The sequence below is a fragment of the Apaloderma vittatum genome, unplaced genomic scaffold, assembly GCF_000703405.1.
Source record: "Apaloderma vittatum isolate BGI_N311 unplaced genomic scaffold, ASM70340v1 scaffold36110, whole genome shotgun sequence".
NCBI lineage: Eukaryota > Metazoa > Chordata > Aves > Trogoniformes > Trogonidae > Apaloderma > Apaloderma vittatum.
The window spans coordinates 1-14,759 of NW_009696844.1; the positions used below are offsets into that span (position 1 = coordinate 1).

The 14,759-nt window shown below is 40.6% G+C and overlaps 1 pseudogene; it reads left to right on the forward strand.

The window, feature by feature from the left end:
* The first annotated feature begins 91 nt into the window (after nucleotides 1-91).
* On the forward strand, nucleotides 92-11,356 carry LOC104279202 (annotated as a pseudogene).
* The last annotated feature ends 3,403 nt before the right edge of the window (nucleotides 11,357-14,759 follow it).

Sequence of the window (14,759 nt, forward strand, 5' to 3'; positions counted from 1 at the left end):
GCTGAGCTTGTTTAAATTGTTTTTATCCCCTCCAGGCTGCCAAGTGCACGGGCAGGGAGCGTGTCGGCTCTTCTTTTTCTTCTTCCCGCAGGTACGTGGGGGTGCACCTCGTCCGCACAGGTTCGGTTCAAACGTTTCCGCACGTTTCTTGCCCACCGACGCGCAGTCGAATCCAAAAGCTTTGGGGTTAAAACCTCACCGTCAGCCTTTTGGGAAGGGCAGGAGATAAAAGCGTCGGTAGGGGAATGTGTCTGTGACAGAGCTGCCCTGATCTGGAGGGATGAGGCTGTCCCGAATCGCATCAGCAGCGTTTCCCTCAGGGAAATCAATCTTAAAAACCCCTCAGGGTGGTCTGCCTTGGCTTGGGTTTAATTTGTTGTGGGGGTTTTTTAAGTGTTTTTTGTTTTTTTTTTTCCCTTTTGAAAGCTTTCCCCGTTATTTTAAACCACTGCAGTTCTGGTAATGTGCTTCACCTGTTTTGAGTCCCTTTTTGCTCTAATTAATTAGAATCTACCAGCTTGTTTCTGTGATAAACAGGTGCTTGTCCACCTTTGCCTCTTTTTTTATGGTTAATGCCGTTACAACACTTGCCTTTTAAAAAAAAAAAATCTAACCTTTCATTGTATGTAATACATATATTGTATATATACACTATGTATAGCATATAATATACATTATTGTTTTCTGAAATGGGCATTTCATTTACCTACGCCAGTTTCCATAAGTGTTCTCATTTTTCTCTGGGTTTGGAACATGGATTTCTCAGGTGAGGGTGTGTAATGGTTCATTGCAGTAAGAATTTGAACATGTTTAAGAGAAAGAGGTGCCTTGCAGAAGAGGAAGACATAAGATAAGCAGCACTGCAGTACGGGCTACCTAAATGCTGTCATGCAGCAGTTAAAAGGAGCAAGGCCATTTTCTGGCTGTAGTGGGCATGAAACTTTAGGGGTTTGGCAAAATTGATGTTCTGTTTGTAATAAAGTGGAGAGGTTTCTCCCTTCTACAAATACTGTTTTCATCTTTGGTTTTTTGGTTGCTGTTGTGCATGGAAGACCCTTGGCAGCATTTCTTAGGGGGATAACTTTGATCTGGTTGGTGTCTATCACAGCAGGACAGAAACTCTGTGGCAGCTCTTTAATTAAAAACATTTACAATTAAAATTGCTATTAATTTTTAATCTGGATTTGTGTTTTCATTTTTATTTATGACCCAAAAGAACTGTGATGCCAATGCCTCTCTCTCTCTCTTATAGAACAGCACATAACAGTAAACTCTGTTTTGGCAGTTGTGTAAATGGAAGTGGTAAATAAAATATTTGGAAGTGGGTAGCATTTATTAATACATAGTCCTGAAATTCCTGTGAGAAGGCCCTGGTGAGACATTAATATTAACGCCTGAACTGGACTCTTTATCTTTTCTAATATACTGTATTTTATTAACAAGCTAATTAGCAGAAACTCAGGAATGGTTTACGCAGTTGTACTAACAAGAACAGCTGCTGTGATATGACAGAGTGAATTAAAAGTGAGCTAGCAGTGTTAAGCTCCTAAAAATACTTGTTTAGGCCAAGGGATGAGCCAAACAATAACGAAGGAGTTCCAGTTACCTAAACTTAGCTCTCTCAGCTTTAACTTCCTACAGGCTGAAAGCTTCATGATCAGGTGTGTTATTTTATAGTAGGCCTGGCAAAAAGTACTAATGCACTAATAGATAAGACACCAGACACCAATAAGTGCATAAAACAAATATTTTACCACTGTGTTTTGTGTAATGGTCACTCCATGTTTCTGTTTTTATTCTACTTTTTGTAAATGTGGGACAGAGTTACCCCAGCTGGAGAGTAAGACTCTGTTAGTTTTTATGCACAATTCAATTTTTTTTACAAATCAAGATTTTTTACAACTCCAATACCATCCTTTCTCAGATTATATGAGTAGCTTGAACAATCTGCAGGAGAACATCCAGTCCTGTTGTAGGAACACATGTATGAAATTTACATTTGGAATTAACATAAATGGACACGTGGGGGGGGGCCTGTGTGCTTAAAACATGAGGAAAAAATAAACTGTTATGGTCATCTCTGCTCTGTGCCCCAAAAGAAAACTACAGTGTTACTTGTGTGTATAAATGTAATGGAAAACAGGTTTCAGTTCAAAACATGATATTAGTGCTAGTTAAATATTTATCAGAAGTAAGTTTCACTTGTTCCATTAAGGAAGGGTGCAAAGAGGACATAAGTATATTCCTCAATACTCAAGTATTTATTCACATTATTAAATAAGTGTGTATAGCACAGCTTTAGCACTATACTTAATTCTTGCTAACAGTACTAATTTATTTATTTAATTTTTAGCCGAGCACACTTTAAAAACGGGGAAGATGATAAAAGTAGAGAAGAAAAGTAGCGGTGCTGTTTTCCTAATGGGAAGAGAAGGAGCAGGAAGAAGTCTCAGAAGAACTGTAAATTTCGCTATGAGTGAGACTTTGGGTGCAAGGACATTCTACAAAAGAAATATCATAATTTTTATTAAACAGAAGAATAACCAAACAGAAGAAAATCAGAAATGAAGTGCCTTCGTTTCAGGTGGATCACTGGCATAAGCATAAACATGCTGTAATTTTTTTCCTGTTTGTACTAAATTTTCTGTAGCAGAAAACAAAAGGGAGGGTAGATTGATTTTTTTCTCCATTGAAGGCTTTGAGATAGAAAGAAACTAGATATATAGAGAAGAGTGGGGAAGTAATACCCTGGGGTGAGGGACGAGGCCAGGCTGCTGCTTACTTTCAAAGTTAACTCATCTCTAGAAAGAACTTGGCTATTTTAATTAGAAGTATTCCTTTTTCTTTTTTAATATGAACCATCTTCTTGAGGAAATGTGTACTGAAAAAGTTGAAGATCCAAATTTAGTATGAGAATATGCAGTAATATCTATCAGAAGCGTAAAAACTGTTTTGTCTCCTACATACAATTATATTTTGAGCTGAATTGCTTTTGCTTATTTTTTAAATTAATATCCTTGCAAGAAGACAGATTCCCTGTGTTCAGATATGCTCATTAAGTCCCAGGCTATATTAGAATTTATAGATTTTAGAGAACTATGTATTTTTGGAATTAATTTGTTTGTGTAGCAGTAGAAACACATTTCATTATTTCTTAGTCATTTGCAGCTCAAACACAGATGAGGAACCCATTTAAGTGTTTTTTCCAGTATATTTTTCTTCACTTGAGCAACTAGTGTAAACTACTGATACGAGGTGTGATTTCTGTGTTTGTTTAATTTTCCCCATTGTTTTTTTCCTTTCAGTTCTGTCTCTTTCCATGTCCCTACGAAGCACTTCGGGCATTAAAGGGATTTGCAAGAATAACCCTGTTAACTGCGCTCCTGTGACCTACAGGTAACTCATTACAGAACAAGACAGGCCAAGATTAGTAAGATCTCAGCTTCCTTCGCTACGTTGTCGTGTGTTTAAAAGATAATTGTCAGGGCTCCTGAAGGTCAAGACTGGTTTTTTTGCCACAGGTTGAAGGAGGGGAATTGTTCTTAGCGAGAGAGGGAGGAATTACGAACATAAGAACCAGCTCTGTCTGGGCTATCATGGGTGAGAGGGGCTATAAAAATTTCGCACTGGGCTAATTGAAGTCTTTCAAGAGGTTTTTTTGACTGAGCTGGACCACCAGTGCCTAGAGCTGACTGCAAAATGAGAATATCCACCCTCTTCTGGAAGCCGGGAAGGGTGACTCACCTGAAGAGGTCTGGAAGGAAGACTTGGCAGAGTGAGGGGCCGTTGTGGGAGGAGAAGGATGTGCACAGAAGCTCTGGTGAGAGCTGGAGCTTGTGGTTGTGTGCACAAACACTCCTGTGCTGCTTGGCAGGGTTGAGCTGTTCTGTTTCTGCAAGCGGATTCCTCGGTTTTGGATAGTGGACGTTTTGTGGTATGAAATCTGAGCTGTATTTATACATCCCTTCTTTTGTACTTAGAAAAATGCAAAGAAACACAAGCAACTTAAATGCGAACAACTTAAAAACGCAGACAACTTAAAAGCGTGAACAGCTTCATTTCCTCTTTAGATAGTGCATTTAATAATAAATGGTAGAAGTTCACTATTTCACGTAGAAATTTGTATGCTTTAATAGGAAGCAATAGCTGTTTTTCTATTTATTTATTTTTTTTCCATCCAGGTGAATTTCGCAATCGACCAGATCAAATCAATCATGAGCAAGGAGTCCCAGTATTAGGAATATGTCTGTGATTGGTCATGTTGGTCACAGCAAATCAAGGGTGACAGACTCTGGTGTGTGAAGCAGGCATCATTGCTTCATCCAGAGCTGGAGAAATGTGATCCAAAGACACGCAGAAAGATGAGCAAGAAGAATGTATCACAATCAAATCTATGTGAGAATTATCTTTCTTTTTCTGGTTTTTTTTTTTTCCTCTTTAATCTCAAGACAGAAGAATGGTTTGCTCAAAGCCTTGCATCTGGTCAGATCTTTTTTAAGCTGACATGTGAATCAAACTGTACATTGCAGAACAGAAGTTCACAGCCTTCAGCGTGCAATCTGGGCAGTGTTGGAGGAGAGCTTTTGAGTGAGACCTAGCGACTGTTCTTACCTACTTCTCACTATGGAGAGAGCTGCTTTCAGAAACATTCTTAGTAGTAACCTTCTTTTTTATTGGATTGCTTACACACTAATACTTTGTTCCTCTAAACCACTGTGGTGGGCTGTGTCTTGTAATTACCTCTGTCTCTGATGTCTGTAAGTGTAAAGTTAATAAGTTGAGATATGGAGCATGACTCTACAAGTGTCTGGCAGTGACATTATGCTGTGACTACTAGAGGTGTTGATTTTGAACAAGAATAAAAATTAACTGCACCCAAAGCAGAGTTGTAGATCCTAAGAACTTCAGAAATTGAAGCTGCCTTGTGGTTTTTCCTCTAAGTGCATCAAGAAATATTGGCACTGTAACAGAGCAGCGACTGTACAGTTGCCTGATGAATGCAAATTTTAACATCAGCAGATTATGAAACGTTATTACAAGGGGAATTCTATGAACTCTCAGACAACAACTTGGTCTTCATCTAACAATGAAGGGATAGCTCAAGTTTTCTGACTAATTTAATTGATTCCCTTGGACTTGTTGATTATCCTCTGAAGTTAGAGCAACTCTCCATGTCACTGATGGTACCCTTGTAGTTGACTGTTTCTGGTATGCATGCTCTTCTAATTGGAAAGACCTCAGTGTATTTCTTCCTCTTAAGAAAAAAAGAACAATCATGAGTGATGGAGGAAGCTTCTCTTTCTGTAACTAACTTCTAATGGTACACATTCTGATCTGCAGTCTTAGCCTGTGGCCTTTCCTGTATCTTGGAGGATTTTATCCACTTTGTATCCAGCTTGTGAGTTGAGGGTAGGGTAACTGAGGAAACAGGGTCAATCTTTCAGTAAAATCCTAGGGAGTGGAGGCTCCTGTCGTTCTTCTTTTTCTCTTAGAAAATGGAGCAGTACATGCAACTGAATCACGACAGTTGGAGGGAGCACTGAGACTACCACCCAGTTCCCAGTTTGAACTTTCCAGTCACCACTGTACCGACTAGATTAGAAATCCTGCCAATAAATACATAATGCGTATTTTTAATTGTGCTTATATTTTTTGCACAGAGGCTGTTCTGCAGCAGGTGGTTGCAGAACGTATCAAACCAGTTCTGAAGATGAGCAAAATGGACTGTGCTTTGTGGGAACTGCAGGTGGAGCCTGAGGAGCTTCACCAGACATTTCAGAGTGTTGTGGAGAAAGTCAGTGTCACTGTTTCCTCCTACAGAGAGGGTGAAACTGGACCAATGGGTAATATGGTAAAGAATCCTTTAATACTTGGCTGCGGTTGAAATGCTATTTTGGAGAATACCAACTTTTATATGAAAAGATTTGTGTCAGTTCGGATCTCTGCCCAACCTGAAGGAGCCGTTCTTCAGTCCCCTTGTTTCATACCACTCCCACTGTTTCATACCTTTTTCTTTTGGGGATATTATTTCAGACCGACCAACTGGGGAGCGAAAGCAACTAGGAGAGAGGAGAGAATTCACACAGCAGATCATCCTCTAGTGATACTTTCTCACTCTCAAAATGTGTAACCTCAAGCCAGTTGCTCACTGTCATTCAGACATCAAATGTCAGGCATTTTCCTGGGACAAACTGCTGAAGGGAAGCTATGGTTTGAAATTTAAAGCAAAGGACCAGAAGCTGTTAGGTTAACTTTCTGTGCCTGGGTTTGTTGCTTATATCACTTCTATGACAAGAAACTTGGCCTCTGTACTCTTCCTGAATGATAAGACATTTAATTTGCTCTTTCTTGTTTTTCTACCAGTAATATGGTGGATATCTCTGGAAGAATACTTTGGAGTTAGGAAAACAAACAGTATTTCCTACATTGCAGCTGGGAATTATAAAATGAAAAAAACAAAGTCAACTGCAAGCGTTCTCTGGTGGTCCAGCTATTAAAGTAAGGAATTGCCAGGATCAGGCTGCTTCAGAGAGTATTTTTTCCACCAAACAGCTACAAGACAGACCTTCTTATTGGAGTTTTCAGACTTGGTTCCGTTTGTTTAAATTGGATAATTCTGTACTAGCCTGCTTTATGGCTAAAATTGACTGCAGCTTCATCTAGTTGCTGGACCAAAGGACTCTCAGCTGGGATTGTGTTCCGATTCTCCTATTTCATGAATCTCAGCCATTCTTAAGTCAGACCGGTTTTATCTGTGTGGCAGGAATGAGCTGCCCGTATTATAATTTCCAGAAAAAAGTTCACTGACAATTCAGTTAATATTTTTTTAAAAGTCATAGTCCTCCAAATCCTACTTAGCACTTTACAAATATATTTCTCAATTTTTTATTTTGGCCTTTGTTATAATTATTTCCACTGTGTGGGACAAAGTAAGGTTCTTGCCTCAAAGCAATGTTCAGTTAGACCCATTCTGGGGGAAGCATTTCTTTGTTCTGTGTTGCAGAAAATATTTGCCATATTACTGATCCTACCTGTCATTGAAACCAGTTTTTAATTTCACTTTAGTGTTTTGTGAAATGTATTTGCTTTATTTTATTTCTCCCGCTTTTATAGATTGATCCAGTTATCCGTACTGTCAGCTTTAGCTCTCACCTGCATGGCTGGGCATTTACTCTGAAGCAGTTTGCAGAGGTCCGTGTAACCAAATTTGCTGGAAAAGGTGAAAAAGCACAACTCCCACCAGTTGTGCGTTCGGAGAAAGTAGACGATAGGATGAAAAAGCTCTGGGTAAGTAAGGCAGCACACATGGAACGAATGTAGATACGCGCTTAGATACTCCGAAGATACCAGCGATGCACTCCAGTGCGTGTTGAGTTTGTGCTTGTGTAAAACTTGAGTTTTATAGGCAGCTTAGAAAGCTAGTTAGAGACAGGAGTTTCCAACTCTTGAGACAAAAATGTTCATGTCTCTGAGAAAAGGGAACACTCGTCGTGCAGATTACGCTGTGTGTGCCTTCTATGGCGAGTTCTGATAACCTGCTCCGTAAGAGGAGTTCCACTCTCAGACCTTAGAAATACAGAATCACAGAATCACAGAATGTCAGGGGTTGGAAGGGACCTCTGAAGGTCATCTAGTCCAACCTTCATCCCAGCACACCCAACCACTACACCACAGCCTCAAGTGCTAGATCTACTTTTTTTTTAAACACCTCCAGGGTTGGTGACTCCACCACCTCCCTGGGCAGCCTGTTCCAGTGCCTCACCACTCGTTCAGTAAAGAACTTCCCCCGAATATCCAATCTAAACTTACCCTGACGCAACTTGAGGCCATTTCCCCTTGCCCTGTCATTAGTAATTAGAAGAGACCAGCACCAGCCTCACTACAGCCTCTGTTTAGGTAGTTGTAGAGGGCAAGAAGGTCTCCTCTCAGCCTACAAATGCTTTTACTGCAGTCCATAAGTAAAGTGAATGTGCAACACAAGATTATGGACCAAATCCAGTCTTTAGATACCCATGAGTACTTTTGTGAATTTAATGAACCTTAAATTGTATCTCATGAACAATGGAGTTAATTTCCTGTTTGTGCAGTTTCCTGTTGATGCTTTGCAGTTTCCTGTTAATGCTTTGTACGTGTGTGAAAGCTTAACATGCTTGGCTACTGATGCCTTGTAATAATTTAACCTTCGTTACTCATTTAGCTCATAGAGTACTCAAAGATTTATCACTCTTATGCTGATTTCCAGCAAAAGAGGTTCCAACAAAAGAGGTAAGTGCAGCGGCGCACTTGTATCTTAGGGAAATGTATCTGAGCTCTGTACCTGTGAAATCTTTAGAAAATGTCGATAGCTGGTAAGAACAAGGCAGTGGGCAAGCTGGAATTTGTCCCCCTTGAAGAACAAATGTCACTGAACCTACATCATGAGCATGTCTGTGAGTGTTTTAATGTTTGTTCAGATGCTTAGAGAAGCATTTTGGATCCTTCCTAGGAGGACTTTGCTGTCTGTGTAGTGTACGCTGCCTTGGTCCCAACAGAACTGATCAGTGTCAGTCTGGAAAAGGCCCTCAGGATCATCAAGTCCAACCATTAACTCAACACCGCAAAGAACAGAGATGCAGCAGGTAAATACATAATTGTGTTTACACACTCTTTTCCAAGAAACCATGATAGTTCTCTTCCACGTCCTTTAGATCAGTGATGCAGACTTTGAGAAGAGGTTTTGCATCCCAAAGTTAGGAAAAGGTTAAGTGGACACAGCAAAATGTAGGTGGGGAGGTGAATTATGCTGTTCTCAATGAACTGCCAGTTATGATTTGGGTATTTTTTTTCCCCCTCCGTTCTTTTTGTTACTGTAAACATTCAGGAGAACAAACAATGAGTATTGTAAATAAACCAGAAAGAGCAGCAAGGACTTCTGAATTTTTTTATCAGCTTTTTTTGGGGCCATTTAAACATTAACTTCTGTTCTTAGAATGACCAGATTTTGATGGTAAATTAAATTCCTCCATGAAAGAGCCTGGAAAATATATTCCATGCTAAAAGTATTTATTTATCACCAAGTACAGCTATTCACATATCAATTTGTCTTGACTATCTTAAAAGCAATTGGAAGATTTAAAACCTGCTTTAAAAATTAATTCCAGGCTACGATGCTGGGTGGTAGGCAGGAAATCAGTTGCTTTAAAAATGCCTCAGCCACGAGGGCTGAAGAATATGAATTCACGTAAGGCCAAAACAGCAAAAAGGATAATTTTTTCACCTTGTGACTTGTGAGGACTATCACAACAAAGCAGTGGAGTTCTACAGCCTTACTGGTATGTTTTTAAGCAAATGTGGGGAGTTTTATGTATGGCTTTTGTGAGAGTGCTAAGATAAGCTACGGTGACATCCTATTTGCATTCTGTAGTAAATGCATTTATTACAAAGCACTAGGGTATTCTGCTTTCTTGTGCCCAAAGGCTGCTGAAGTTTAATTCCCTGAGCATAAGCACTTTTGCCTCACATTGTGTATGTCAACTACAAGCTGGTCCAGTCAGTATATACAGTAACTGGAAATTTCACACTCCTGTGAGGCAGAGGAGGCAAGGAGGGCTTCTGGAAGATGCCTTGGAAGTGAGATTGAAGCAACTTGGTACGCAAGAGGAATTTCTCTGAGCAAGGAGCCATCATTAGAAAAACATCACAAGAGCTGTCTAGAGGGATTGTCTAGTGCTGCCTGGCTGTGTTTTAATAACTGGTGATCTCCTTTTTTAGCAAGTTGATAGAATTTATTTTTTTACAGTGCCCAGATCAAGTGGTTGGTGGGATCTGGGGTTTGCTGAACAGGAAAAGGAGACATGTTTTTGAAGAATCTCAAGTGTCAGGAACTTTGTGGTCAAAGTGTGTCTACCTGTAAATGAATCATTTGGAAAGATGGGGCTTCTTTTGTTACCCATATGCAGTTAAAGAAAGATCTCTGCAGAGTCAGAGACTTAAAAATGCCCATTTTATTAGCTCCAACCTCCTTGGTGTCTCTTTGCATCTTCAGGTCGGAACAGTTTAGTATTTTTTTCCTGGCAACCTGTTCCACTGGGCTTCCTTGCCAGCTGATGGTGCCAAAAAGATGTGGCAGCTTCTGCACTTGAAGACTTTTCAGTGTACACCGAATTCGGTTTCGCTCATTTGAAATCAAGGTCTTGCTTTGAAGCAAGCCTAGAAGAAAGAATTAGTCTTCAGTGGAAGCAGGCCACAAAATTTGGTACCAGTTTGAAACCTTAAAAGGTTGCCAGCCTGAGTAGCTTAAATTGCATTATGCTCCTTTGCCAATCTTCAGACTGCCTTTAAAATAATAAACTGATGATTCTTATACTGTCCCTGAAATTTCAGCTTTTCATTGTGGTAGAACACTTTCTCTGGTACTGTGGTTTGTTTGTGCCCCCCATTTCCCTGTGATATTGTGACAGAAAGTTTACCAGTTTCACGGGAGGTGTTTGGAACTGACGCAGTAAAACTGTAAGAAAGGTCATGTTTTATTTTGGAGAGGGTTCTTTGCCATAGTACGTTAGCGTGGTGACTGCTAAAATAATCATTGATGAAATAAGAGATGCTTAACTTTTGAAGTCTATAAACTGGCAGTTTGACTTCTTAAAAGAACACTCATGTATTTGTGTGGCTGGGTTTTAAGTATTTGTATTTAAGTATTTAAGTATTTAAGTTCTGTAGAGCTGAAAACTACTTCATAAAGAGACCCATTTTCCAAACATGGAAAACCAAAGTTAAGTATAAACTTAGCCTTGGTAGGATATGGATTACACTGGGCCCCCATTCTTGACTGACATAGCACATTAACAGCCGTATTCCTGAATTGTGCTAAAAACAGCAATCTGAAGATGTGAGGAAATACCATTACTCCTATAAACTAGTGGGTAGAAGTGGTTCTACAGTAGCGAAGTCCAAGTTCATAGTAAGCAGCTCTTCATAAGACTGAACACTTGGGAGAAGGAGATGGCACTGCTATGGACATGAGGAAATGGTGAAGGAAACACCTACAGACCTTAAGAGTTAAATGTAAAGTTCCTAAAATGTCAGATTAAATGTCGTATTAGCCTGTCTTGTTCATGACAGTGGCTGAAAGTGAGCCCTTGAGGAGGAGAAAGAACAAGGCAAGCTGGTGTAAAACTTCCCCAGTTGCTTTTTTTATAACCTTTTTCAGAGGCTTCCTGGGGCCAAAGTGGTTTCTAGATCAGTGCGGCAACCCTCGATGGATTTCTTTAAGAAGTTACTCGGTGTAAAACGCCAGTATCCACGGCACTGGCATGTTCTTCCATCAGCCTCGACGTGCGAAGAGCTGCCTCTTGCGCCTCTGGAACCTGGCTCCTGATGTTTGCTTTCTGTCAAAAGGAGCACAAGCTCATTTTGGTCTTTATCTGCTGTGCCCACGCTGCTTAATTTTCAGCCCTGGGTCTTCTTCCTTTGCTGCTCTTTCCATGCTGAAGAGCCAGTTCAGTGCTTTGGTCATCTATACTCCCGTTCTTTGAACGTTTTTTTCAGTAACTGCTTTTCTAATAAAGGAAACACAACTACATAGCTTTATTATAAAGATGTGGGCTTTCACTGGAGGTAATGTTTTGGTCTCTATTCCTAACAGTTTTTTTCTTCATTTCTTGTACTAACACTTCGTACCATTTATCACAACTGTGAGATCTCAAACGGAGTGGAAGTGATCACTTCAGGTCCCGAGACATACGAAACCTATTTTCCCCCATATGCTTTTCTAATAATCTAAATTGAATTTTACATTTTTCTATTGCCAGTTACTGGGTCACATGAAGTCTTCCTGCTCAAAAGAATTACTTGCAAAATAGCAGTTTCCTAACAGTACTGTACGCAGGTTCTCAGTGTTCTTAGGGTTTTGTCTATGCATAAATTCACAATAAATCAGTATGACTTTTCCTGTAGCTGGCTCATCCACTTATAATTTTTTTTTCCATCCCACTAGCTTCTACTGCTGGCTTGAGATCCAGCACCAGTGGCCAGGCTTTTCCACAGTGGGTCTTTGATCACTGGCAAGTTTTGCCTCGAGATCCTTACGATGCCAATTCTCATCCTCGCCAAGTTGTGGCTGAAACATGTAAATGCAAAGGCTTCAAGGAGGGCATTCCACCTCTGGATAACCCTGTAGGTAAGTTATAATCATTTCTGTTTCGTGTTGTGTGATGCCCTACCCTGTCCTGATACTGTTTCCTCATAAACCCAGGAATGGAATGGAAAGTCTTTACTGTCACACCGAATACACACACAGTGTTAACATGTTGTGATGATGGCATGATCACCTACTAAAAACTACATGCTAATTTGACTTACAGGATTGCTGCTGCCCATGTCAAAAAATACACATTTGAAAAAAACAACCCTGAGCTGCCTAGGATGATGGTGTTCTTTACAATCTGCCTAAGCCACAATTGTCTTTCAACCTAGGAAGCGGCTTCCTGTGTTGCTCTTGCAGAAATTCTCGTTGAACTGTCAGGTTTTGCCCTTTCAGCCAGAAGATGCATTCTTTCATCTCCAAACTTTAAGCCCCTGTGCTCTTGAAGACAGGTGGAAAAAGGCTTGCACCTGCAGGTAAGCTTTTTTAGCAGCCAGCACCTGGATTTAAAGGCAGATACAGAAAATCCCCACTAGTGCTGGAAATGCCCGAATTCTTGCTGTTGAGCAGGTGCAGAACCTCCTGGGACTGGGGCTGTGCCTGCAGGGCTCACCCTGGTTTCAGACAGCTTCATCTGAAGTATGAAAATCAGAACCCAGCTCACCTGGTGAGGTGTCTGGGCACTGCCCTTCTGCAACTTGTGTTTTGGCAGGAAGTGCAGAAAAATCATGTAGAAAATAGATGGGTGGTGGAGAAAAGGGCCAGCTCGTGCAGCGTAACTGTCATTGCACACTGGTTATCTGTGCACTAAAGGGACTTGGGCACTAATCTCATCAGCTTTGCTTTGCTTCTGCAGTTCATCTGATACAGCCCAAAGCAGTACCCAGATACTTCAGTAGTGAAAACAAAGAGGTAAGAAGTCATCTAACCTTTTCTTCAAGATTTTTTCATGTCAGAAGTTCTCGGGATAAGCATTCTGATGTATTTCAGAACTTGTTAAAAGAATTAAAAACCAAAGACTTGTCTAGCTACGATGCTAAAGCAGGGCTAGAGTGGAACAGGCCTTGATTAAGTCACAACCCCCAGTCCCCTCTCCATATAATTCTTTGTCTTGTAGAAGGTGGTGTATCAAATGGGTCACAGCAGCACTGCAGTAATCCAACCCCTCTGTACACCTTGTCCACAAAACCTCCAGTGAATTAAAGAATTTGGGCATTACAAAAGGCTAGTAATTACCTACTGGGCAATGTAGTGTACCTACTGTGTGTACCTCAGCACTGCGTTCACCTGAACACTTCCCTCACACCACAGCTCTCTCCTGAACGTGTAAGGCTCAAGTGCCTTAGGTTTGCATTTGGCATTGCTGTCGTGAGTTTAAAGCTCAATGCAGCTGCAAAACTCCAGCTCAAAACAGCTGAAAAACACAACTGTACCTCAGTCCTGGTAAGTAACTACAAAACAGGGCACAATAATTAACTTAACAAAATGCTAGCCATAATACCATGAACGGTTCAGTGCACATGTCCTAAAAATGGCATTCGCCGTGATATCTTTACGTCTGTTCAGCCAGTTCAGCAACTGCTGGAGTCAGGCTTGTTTGGCATTAGGAGTACAAACAGCATCTCCAGCAACAGGTACCAGTTTTAAACACTTTATTCAGAATTACTCTGGAACATCTCTCCACGCTCTATTTATAGTTCAAGTCACTGTGCATCTGTGATGCAGAAAGCACTGAGCTGCTGCAGGCCATTAGGAAAAGAAAAATTATCGAGTAGCATGGCTTTATTGGAAATAAATCATGCTAAAAACTGATCCTTAACATGTACAAAAAAAATCAACAGATAGGGAAAGGAGAATAAAAACTGGGTGCAATATTAAGACCAACGTGTGAACTGAAGACTGCTGTGAAGATTCATACCAAAAAGGCAATAAGGAATAGTAACGCAGCATTAAAGGTGGGGGCAGACAAGAATTACAATACATCCTGCTTCAATATTTCTTATCCATGTATTTTGTTCAAATACGGTAACAGTAATGGAAGGCAAAAAGCACCAGACATCTGACTAAAGAAATAAAGAGAAAAGGAACACAAAATTAGGAAAAAGTGAAAGCTGGTAATTAGGGAAGGAATAATCTCAAATACAGTTACTCAACAGAAACACAACACTTGGAAAAGCTGCTATGTCAACATATATAGACAATACCGTTATTCCAGCCCTATGGAAATGACTCGATTTTCCTGGTCTGTAACCTCTTCCACATACAGTACTGCTGAGGTTATCCTCAGAGGTGTGTGTGGGGAAACAACATGTACACACAACAGAGTAAAACAGGAGCAACTTTCTCCCATTGAATTAGGAAAGCCACGATTGGGTATCCGTGTCAGGTGGGACAAAGCATCACTGACCCTCAAACTCGTAATTCCAGTTAGGTGGGAGCACTGTCGCACCTACAGCTTTTATCTTCCAAATAGCTGAGCCTCCACTGTGGCCAGTCGCTCCCAAGCAGGACGCTGCTGTTACGCGGTGACAGAAGCCATGATCGAAATGAGAAAGTCATCCCTATTTTGTCTCATCGTAGCTGCCGTAGAAAGCACGCGCTTCACTTGATCATCCAGCGAGGGGTGACAGTTTCAAAG